The following is an 11085-nucleotide window of genomic DNA, read 5'->3' as shown; positions in this document are numbered from 1 at the left end:
GACAGAAGAATGCCAACAAATAAATATATAAAGATGCCAGAAATAGAGAACTATCATTTTGTAACTACCATAGTCATAAGTAACTCAGGCTATAATTATGAATGGATATTAAAACCACTGGATTGGGCAGCCCTGGTGGCCCAGCAGTTTAGCGCCACCTTCAGCCCAGATTGTGATCCTGGAGACCCGGGATCAAGTCCCAGGTTGGGCTTCCTGCGTGGAGCCTGCTTCTCCCTCTGCCTGTGTCTCTGCCTCTCTCTCTGTGTGTCTCTCATGAATAAATAAACAAAATCTTTAAAAAAAAAAAAAAACACTTGGATAAAAAACAGATGGAAAACAGAATTTAAAGAAACACAGCAGACAATAGCTTGCCGAATGATTAACATCAATAATAACTGGACAAACTGCTATCATGTACTTCCTTGTATATCACACTGAAACGGCCAAAACATCACCTATGTATTACTGTACGTATTGCTGTAGGTAAATGCTCCTGATGAATCTAAAGAAAGCTGCTGGACAAATCTAAATTGAGGGGTATTCTATAAAATAACTGGCCTGGACACTTCAAAACCTGTCAGTGTCATGAAAGACAAAAAGTAGTAATAATAATAATAATAATTAAGCTACCAAACTATACTGTCTAGCCTAAAGGGGATTTAAAGAGACATAACAAGGGGTGCCTGGGTGGCTCAGTCAGGCACCAAACTCTTGATTTCAGCTCGGGTCATGTTCTCAAGGTTGTGGGATCAAGCCCTGTGTCAGGCTCCACTCCATACTTGGAGCAGAGTCTACTTGGGTTTCTCTCTTTCCCTCTCCCTCTGCCACTCCTTCTGTTTGCGTGTGTGTTCTCTCTCAATTATCAAATAAATAAATAAATAAATAAATAAATAAATAAATAAATCTTTAAAAATAAATAAACAAAAATAAAGAGCCATAACAAGTAAATGTACTGCTTGCTTCTTGGTTGGGTCCTTCTTTTATAATAGCTATAAATGTCCCTAGGACAACTGAGGGAAATTGAACAGGATTAGATAATATTGTTGCACTAATATTAAATTTCTTGAATGTAATTAATTTATCTTCTTAGGAGATACAGTCTGAAATATTTAGGGGTGATGCCTACAAATAGCACTCAAATAGCTCAGCAAAATTTATGTATATGAAACCAGGGTAGAACAGAGAAGCAAGTGGGACAAAATGAAAAAAAAAAAAAGTGAAGAAAAAAACAAAACTTCATTGTGAGAAACAAAAGAACATTTAAATAAATGAAAAAGATACAACATGTCCCTGGGTAGGAAAATTCACTATTGTCAAGATGTGAATCCTGCACAAATTAATATATTTATTTCAGTTCCAATTAAAATACTAATGGGGGATGCTTGGATGGCTCAGTGGGTAATCCTTCAGGATGTGATCCAGGGGTCCTGAGATCGAGTCACGCAACAGGCTCCCCACGGGGAGCCCACTTCTCCCTTTGCCTATGTCTCTGCCTCTCTCTCTGTGTCTCTCATGAATAAATAAATAAAATCTTTAATTAAAAAAACCAATGGATTTTTTCATAGTAAAAATACTGTATTTTTCTATTAATTTGAAATGTCACTTTTCTTATATAATACTTTCTATATGATAAAACTGGCACTTCAATGAAGAATTTAAGTTTATAATTTAAATAGTACTGGTTAACTGTCAAAAGCAGGGGACAAGAGATGGACCCCAGCTTCAAAATATATATTTAAAAATATCAATTGCATTACAGAGTGAAAAAAAATTTTTTAGAGTTTATTTATTTATTTATTTATTTATTTATTTATTTATTTATTTATTTATGTATTTTAGAGCACACCAGCAGGAGGAAAAGCAGATGGGGAGGAAGAGGGAGAGAGAATCTGAAGCAGAGTCCACACTGAGCACAGAACCCATCTCGAGGCTCAATGCCAAAACCAAGAATCAGACGCTTACCTGACTGAGCTACCAGGTGCCTCCAGAGTCAAAAAATTTTAAAGCCATTTCTTCAACAAAAAATAAGGGGAGGAAGGAAACAGAAGATATGGAGGGCAAATCTACAGATTAAAAGAAACTTTAATTTGTAACAAACAAAAGCAATGTATGGATCTTACTAGATTCCTAATTTCAAACTTTTGAAAATAATTATAATTAAATGACACTGAATGATGGATATTACGATTCTTTACCTAAATTCTTTACTTGTGATAATGGTCTTGTGGTTAGGTGTTAAAAAAATGAAACCCTTATGGGCAGCCCAGGTGGCTCAGAGGTTTAGCACCACCTTCAGCCCAGGGCCTGATCCTGGAGACCTGGGACTGAGTCCCACATCGGGCTCCCTGTGTGGAGCCTGCTTCTCCCTCTGCCTGTGTCTCTGCCTCTCTCTCTCTCTCTCTCTCTCTCTCTTTCTGGGTCTCTCCTGAATAAATAAAATCTTAAAAAAAAAAAAAAAGAAAGAAACCCTTATCTTTTAGAGATACATCCCTAAATATCAACAGATTAAATGATATTCAGATTCTGAAATTTGCTTCAAAATGTCCCAAGAGGGTCTGGAAGCAGACATATATAGAATAAAATTGGCCACATATTGATATATACTAAAGCTGAGTGATGGGTACCACAGATTCACTATGCTTCTCTCCGTACTCTTAAATATGCTTGAAATTTTACATAATTTTTTTTCAAAATGAAACCAAGAAATAACCTGTAGTAAACAACTCACTGATATCGGATGGGAAAGCACTTTCTACATATTAACAAGAAAAGACCCATGATGAAAAAAGATTGAGATTTGATTTAAAATCTGCATAAAAATAACAAAAGTTAGATAAACATTTCCTGCAGCATACAAGAGAAAAGGATGAATATTCTTACATAGATGAATAATAAAATAAGAATTACAACTGGTCAATAAGCACAATAATATACCCAAGCTTTATTGAAGTAAAATAAATATAAATTAAAGCAATGAGCTGCCCTTTATACTTATTTTTTTTTATTTTAATGATAATATTCAGGATGGGAAGGGTATTTAAAAAACAATGCTACATACCATTTCTAGAATGCAAATAACAAAAAACACCAAAACTAAAATATGTTATCTACTCTTTGAGAAAATAATTCCCATTATAAGAATTTAATTTAGGGAAGTAACCAAATACACACTCCAAGTTTTCAGTTCAAAGATGTTTCATGGAAGTAGTATTTATACTGGTGAGACACTGAAACTAAAATAACAACAGGGGACCTGGACACACTAACAGTGGATTATCACATCAATACTAAGAGCTCATTGATGTGAAGGTGCTCAACAGATCCGTGATCCTTTATTAACCTAATGTGGAAAAATAAAATCTGTGTAGATACATCTAAACATCCTCTTAAATTGATATCTAATATATTAACAAAACATGATTAGGGGGTGCCTGGGTGGCCCAGTCGGTTAAGCATCCGACTCTTGATTTCAGCTCAGGTCATGATCTCAGGGTCCTTAGATTGAGCCCCGTGTTGCACTCTATGTGGAGCATGGAGTTTGCTTAAGATTCTCTCCCTTAAAAAAATAAATAAATAATAAAATAAATAAATAAATAAATAAATAAATAAATAAATAAATAAATAAATAAAAAGATTCTCTCTCTGTCCCTCTTTTTTAAATTTAATTTTTAGCCATGATTAGATTATAAGTTTTTGCTTATTTTTGTCTGTATTTCCTAAATTCTCTACATTGAATATGTTACTTTCATATTTAGAAATTTTCAAGAAAATTACTTCATACTTTGGAAAATGTACTTGATTGGCTAGGAATTATTCTAGTTTTTTGTTCTTTTACCAAGGGGCTCAAATAAAAAGAAATATAGGGCAGCCCCAGTGGCTCCATGGTTTTGGCGCCACTTTCAGTCCAGGGTATGATCCTAGAGACCCGGGATCGAGTCCCACGTTGGGCTCCCTGCATGGAGCCTGCTTCTCCCTCTGCCTGTGTCTCTGCTTGTGTCTCTGCCTCTCTCTCTCTCTCTCTCTCTCTCTCTCATGAATGAATAAATAAAATTTAAAAAAGAAGAAATATAAATGAACACTACTGAAAATGAAGTCACCATTTTTCCTTGTTATTTTAAGTAAAAATTTAACTATTTGGAGTGTTACCATTTTTCTGAAATGTGGGCCTGTTTTCTCCCCTCAAAGTATAGCCTACACAACTTAATTTCAGATTTGATATTTATTTCCTCTTTATGAATTAGATAATCCTATAAACCAAGAAGGAAATCCTTCACACATGATATACTGTCTCCTATTGGGTCAATCAGCCTGGCTGGGTCATGTCCCTGAAACGATCATTGATTAAGGACCAAAACCTTCCTCTTCAATACTCTGTACATATGAGACTGCAAATAACTTAAGAGGTCTCCACCAAATTTCCAAATCTTATCCTAAGTTTTCTTCTTACTTTCCTCTGCCTTACCTGGGTGAAAAACACAAGCTATCCTAATTTCTCCCCCTAATCATGGCCAACAGAACATTTCTCAGCTAGTTGTACGGCACCTAGCAAAAATTAGTTTAGGTGTTTCTCATTAGATAAAAAAAGGAAATCTACAAACACAAAATCGAAGCAGTTTGCACAAACTGTGGCTATATAGGAAGTTGTTTAAGCCAAGGAGGCAAGTAAGATTTGTCAAAAATAATAGCCTTCCAAAGCCAGCTGTACTCTAGTGCTTTCTCACAGTTGAATTGTCTCCATTCTTGATCACTAACGCCCTTAACGGTTTCTTAGATTTGTAAATTTTAAAAGAACTCTAGAGATAAAGTCTAACATTATCACAGCACCATCATTCACTTAACAAATACTTCTGAGCATTTGCTATGGGCCACACACTATCAGGAGAAAGAGTACTTGTAGACAAAGGATTTTTTTTTCTTGCTGCCCCTTCTAAATATTCTATAAACTCAATATACCTCTGTATATACTCTAGGCCTTGACTTATTCTTGAATTGATTTTTTTATGGAAATAAATAGATACCACTACATTTTTAATGAAAAGTGAGCATCATGATTTAGAGGATACTCCTGGGGGATCCCTGGGTGGCTCAGCGGTTTAGCGCCTGCCTTTGGCCCAGGGCGCGATCCTGGAGTCCCAGGATCGGGTCCCGCGTCGGGCTCCCTGCAAGGAGCCTCCTTCTCTCTCTGCCTGTGTCTCTGCCTCTCTCTCCCCCTATGTCTATCATGAATAAATAAATAAATAGCCTTAAAAAAATAGAGGATACTCCTTTACACATTACCTTTTAGGAATTACTTAAAAAAAAAAAAACAAGAAATACCTATGTCAGACTATGAAATTCTTCAAAGAGGAAAGATCAAATTGCAAACCTTACCAGAAATGAATTCATTTTCCTGCCTCCTTCTGACCCAGCTGAGTTTTAAATAAGCCTGATAATATCTTACTTTAAATAGACTTCAGCTGGGGCACCTGGGTGGCTCAGTTAAGCATCCGAATTGATTTCAGCTCAGACCATGATCACAGGGTTATGAGATGGAGTCCTCCCTCAGGCTCAGTGCTGAGCATGGAGTCTGCTTAAGATTTTCTTTCCCTCTGCCCCTCCTGTCCTGCTCACACTCTCTCTCTTTCTCAAAAAAAAAATAAAAAGAAAAAGAAAAAAAAAGAAAAGAAAAAGAAAAAATATGTATATACTTTAGTTATAACACACATTAGTTGTTCAGTATTACAGATTACAAAATTATTTTTCTTAAAGATTTTATTTATTTATTCATGATTCATGATAGACACAGAGAGAGAGAGGCAGAGACACAGGCAGAGGGAGAAGCAGGCTCCATGCAGGGAGCCTGATGTGGGACTCGACCCCAGGGCCCCGGGATCACTCCTTGAGCTGAAGGCAGACACTTAACCAATGAGCCACTCAGGTGCCCCAGATTACAAAATTCTTATTAACAGAAAGAAAGACTCCCACCACATGCACACATGTGCTCTCTCTCTCTCTCTGAAATATATAAATCTTTTAAAAAATTAGTAATGCCTCATACTTTACGCAAAATATGCAGAATAACAACCACTATTTTCAATTTTCACCATGAATTTACATAAAGGGCAAAAAATTGCTTCTTAAAAAGTTGATTTGAGGAAGTTTTCTATGCTCCTTCAATAACAATTTATTAAACATCTTTTAAAATATAAAACATTATGCTAGAAACTGAAAAAGACTGATAAATATAACACAAGTCAGCAATAATAACATTAGCATATTAGCATATTTATGACTTTGGCCTTCTGACTTTGTTGACAATTTTATGACTGTGTCACTGAAGAATGTTCTGGATCAATGGATTCATTAAACTCCCACATGAAGAGGGCCACCTGGATGGCTCATTGGTTGAGCATCTGCCTTCTGCCCAGAGTGTAATCCTGGAAGTCCCAGGATCAAGTCCTGCATTGGGCTCCCTGCTTAGAGCCTGCTTCTCCCTCTGCTTATGTCTCTGCCTCTCTCTGTGTGTCTCTCATGAATAAATAAATAAAATCTTTTTTTTATTTTTTATTTTATTTATGACAGGCACACAGTGAGAGAGAGAGAGGCAGAGACACAGGCAGAGGGAGAAGCAGGCTCCATGCACTGGGAGCCCGATGTGGGATTCGATCCCGGGTCTCCAGGATCGCGCCCCGGGCCAAAGGCAGGCGCCAAACCGCTGTGCCACCCAGGGATCCCAAATAAATAAAATCTTATTAAAAAAAAAAAAAAGAACCTCAGGCATAAAGTGAGTAATGCTCAAAGACAATCACTGCACCAGAAGGAAACTTCCATTCTTTCCCTTCCTAGCCCCTTATGTACTATCGTGCTAGTCACTGACCCATCAGGACAAACAGAAGGAGACAGACACCAGAGGGGTTAACTGATGGCGCTAAGTCACAAAGCTGACAGGAATTAGCAGTTACAACTATCTTCTGGCTCACTCCCCATCATTCACATTGACTGAAGGGTCTGCACTTGCCTCAAAGCGTAGTCTTGATCTCCACTACTCTTCATGATCATTCTGATTCCAAAGTGCATGTAAGGGATTAGTGGCACACTCTAGCCTCTCAGTTACCCAACTTTCTCACATCCAGGGATCACATCTTCACTCTCACCTCAATCACCCACTCTCAGAGTGATTGGTTGGATATTTAATGTAGCAATTGATGGATCGGGAGCAAGGTCTTAATTTCAAGCATCCCTCTGACAAAACTCCTGCCTTTCCAGTTCGTTTCCACTAGAGGCAATGAGTCCAATAGTTCTTCAACCTCACCAAAACCTATGATCTCTGGATTTTTCACTCCCTACTCAAACTGGATTCCATAGACTACATATTTTCCTAGGAATCTCTTCCTCCATCCTACCTGCGTAATAAACTCCAAGTTCAAGTTAAAACCAACCCTCCACTATATATACCTGTACCCACATAGCTCTCCATGGCTGGAAAATGTACACAATAATGGGATCTGCTCTCACTTCAAAATTAGGATGACAAACCCCATGTTATTTCAGTGCTATCTAGCATTTCTATTACATTTCCTTATTTCATTCACTCTTCCAGATAATTTTCAGACCTTGACTTCTCTTCCTGGAAGAGAGAAGAATGGAAAACATCCAACTGCCTACTCACTACTGGCACTTAGATGTCTAACAAAGTTAACCAAACTCAATTTCTCCACCGAAACTCATTCTTGTTAAGTCTTCCCCAACTGTTTACTCAGTTGCTCAAATAGCCTTAGAGTCACCCCTACACACACACACACACACACTCTCTCTCTCTCTCTCATCTCATGCCCCTTCTTGCCAACCTCTGTTGAAGCCATCATTTCTTTCCTCAACTCATACAAAACCCCCAGTAGCTCTCCCTGCTTCCACTCTTGTGTGAATAATACACTTTGGGGACACCTGGGTGGCTCCGCGGTTTAGCACCTGCCTTCAGCCCAGGACGTGATCCTGGAGTCCTGGGATGGAGTCCCACATCGGGCTCCCTACATGGAGCCTGCTTCTCCCTCTGCCTATGTCTCTGCCTCTCTACCTCTCTCTATGTCTCTCATAAATAAATAAAAATCTTTAAACACACACACACACACACTTTGTTTCCCACGAAGCAACCAGTAATCCTTTTAAGCTTAAGTCCTATCACTTTATTCGCCTCCTCAACACCCTCCAGTGACTCTGGTCATATTGAGAATAAAACTCACAGCACTCTCTAATGGTTTATGAGGCCCTAAATTAACAGCAAACTAGGGTCAATGTGAAAAATCTGGCCGATGGCATGTTTTTGTTAAAAAAAAAAAAAGACTTTTCTGGAATACACCCAGGCCCATTTGTGTATGTAACACCTTTGGCTGCTTTTCTGCTACAAGGTCAAATATTAGCAGCTATGACAGAGACCTGAAAGCACCCAAATATCTTTAAGAAAGAAGTCTGATGTGCCTCTGGCCTCCCCTCACTCGCTATGTCCCTGCCACACTGGCCGGCTCTCCCCACACAGCTGGCCAAGCCCACTCTCACTACAGCCCTGGGTACATACAGCCTCTGCCCAGAACATGCTTCTCCCACATGTGCCATGTTAGGCCTCTCTGCTCAAACATCACTGCTGTAAAGAGAACTCCCCTGACAGTGCTAATGAAAACAGCGCCCTACCTTTCTAGCTCCTCCTTCAGCTTTACTTCTCTTCATGGCCCTCATCATTGGCCTCATATATGTTATAGTCTTATACCTTACTTCCCCAAAGAATATTAAGTTCCATGAGGGCAGATTTTCTCTTCTATTCATTCCGGTATCCCCAGAACACTGCACATAGTAGGAATTCAGTAAGTACTGAACAACTGGATTTTCTTGATCCTCATTTGATCCTTCCTTTTTGCTCATTTGATTCTCTATTCTTTGAGTTCCTCTACTTTGACTAGATTGTAGAAGAAAAAGAAAACTCATTAAAAAAATCATAAAATCATAAAAATGAGACTACTGTACTTTAATTTTGCCCAAGAATGCTTAATGTAAAAGGATATAATTTACATAACACACAAACTGAAAATATACCCCTGACCCTTCTATATACTTAACTCTCTTGTACGGTAATGATGCCAAAGCAATGGATAAATCGATAGCAGATTACTATTTATTTCTAACTATTTGAACTTCTGGTTTCTATTCTGGCATGTAAGGAGTTTGGAAGTCATCACTCTGTCCTAACAAATAAAAAAGCTGAATTGTAAATCAACAACTCTTCTTAGATCCATCAGAGAAGTGAGATCACAGAAGCCACTGCTCCCAAAAATGTAGAGACAGACCTGTAGACAGAGAGAATCACAACTTAGGTGGAGCAGAAACCTCCAAGGGAACCAGTACTGGGGTAGAAAAATCTAAACCATAATTGGCAAATTGCTAAGGCTCAGCGTGGACAAGTCTGAGAGATAAAAACTCCAAGGGGACCCAGTCTTAGGGAAGCCCCTCCCACAGTTTTCTAAGTTTTACCTCCAGGAGTTCTAACAGATTCTCAGAGTGAAAACAGAGAAAAGTCCTCTCCTGCTGTTGGCAGGAGGAGGGGGAAAGTAGGCATTTTGAAATATACCCAAAGCATTTTTCAATTCTTCTATTTATTTTTTTTAAGATTTTTATTTATTTATTCATGAGAGACACAGAGAGAGAGAGGCAGAGACACAGGCAGAGGAAGAAGCAGGTTCCATGCAGGGAGCCCGACGTGGGACTTGATCCATCTCCAGGATCAGGCTGTGGGCTGAAGGCAGCGCTAAACCACTGAACCACCTGGGCTGTCCTCAATTCTTCTTTTAAAAGAAAAATATTAAAAAAAAAAAGAAAAAATTTTTTTATTTGAGAAAGAGACAGCAGAGCAGTGGAGGGTTAGAGGGAGAAGCAGACCCCCTGTGGAGCAGGGAGCCCAAAATAGAGCACGATCCTAGGCCCTAAGATCGTAACCTGAGCCAAAGGCAGACACTTTACCGACTGAACCACTCAGGCACCCCAGCAGTGTTCAATTCTTAACAAGACCTGTCCTCAAGGGAAATTATTTTACCAGAACTGAAACCTACAAAGTTTTACAAGAACCTAACTGATCTGGGAGACGTCTTCCAGGTAGGATAAGGTCAATACCCAACTCCAGCCTCCTCCAGCCTTCCTGCCCCACCTGAGGAAGGAGAAACACGAAGTACTTGTGAAGGTCATAGACTAGGGCACATGTCACCTAAGCGTTTGGTCTATAACACACTTCCCTCTTCCCTGCATACCTCACTACCATGTTGCTGATGCCTATTCACCACAGTTCTTTGTACCAGGCACATCATGCCCAGCTTTCAACAATTAAATGGACACTAAAAGGCAAAAAGCACATCTTAAAGAGACAGAACAAGCATCAGAACCAGACTCATCAGATACAGAAAGCATGTTGGAATTATTTGATTGGGACATCTAAAAAAGTAATACATATTAATATGCTAATGAAAAAAGTAGACAACATTCAAGAAGACACGGGTAATGTAAGAGGAGATGGAAATTAACAGAATCAAAAAGAAATGCTAGAAATCAAAAACACTATAAAAGAAATGCTGAGAGACTTTGATGGGCTCATTAGCAGACTGGACACAGTTGAGGAAAGCATCTGTGAGCTTGGGGATATATCAATAGAAATTTCCAAAAGTGAAATGTAAAGGAAAAAAGAAAAGATAAAGGGAATAGAATTTCCAAGGACTGTGAGACAACTACAAAGGCATAGTATACATGTAATGGGAATACAAGAAGAGAGAGAAAAAAACAGAAGAAATATGTGAGGCAATGGAGACTGAGAATTTCCTAACATTAATGTCAGACAGCAAAGCGCAGATACAGGCAACTCAAAGGACAAGTAGGATAAATGCCCAAAAAATTTATAACCAGGCATATCATCATATTCAAACTGTGGAAAATCGAAGATAAAGGAATGTTCTGGAGAGAAGCCAGGTACAAAAGAATACCTTCACTATAGAGGAGCAAGGATAAGAGTAACATTAGACATTTCCTCAGAAGCCACACAATTAAGGAAAGTAGAATGAAATATTTAAAGTGTTG

The sequence above is a fragment of the Nyctereutes procyonoides genome, unplaced genomic scaffold (genome assembly GCF_905146905.1).
Source record: "Nyctereutes procyonoides isolate TBG_1078 unplaced genomic scaffold, NYPRO_anot_genome, whole genome shotgun sequence".
Taxonomy (NCBI): domain Eukaryota; kingdom Metazoa; phylum Chordata; class Mammalia; order Carnivora; family Canidae; genus Nyctereutes; species Nyctereutes procyonoides.
This window is presented reverse-complemented; position numbering follows the sequence as displayed.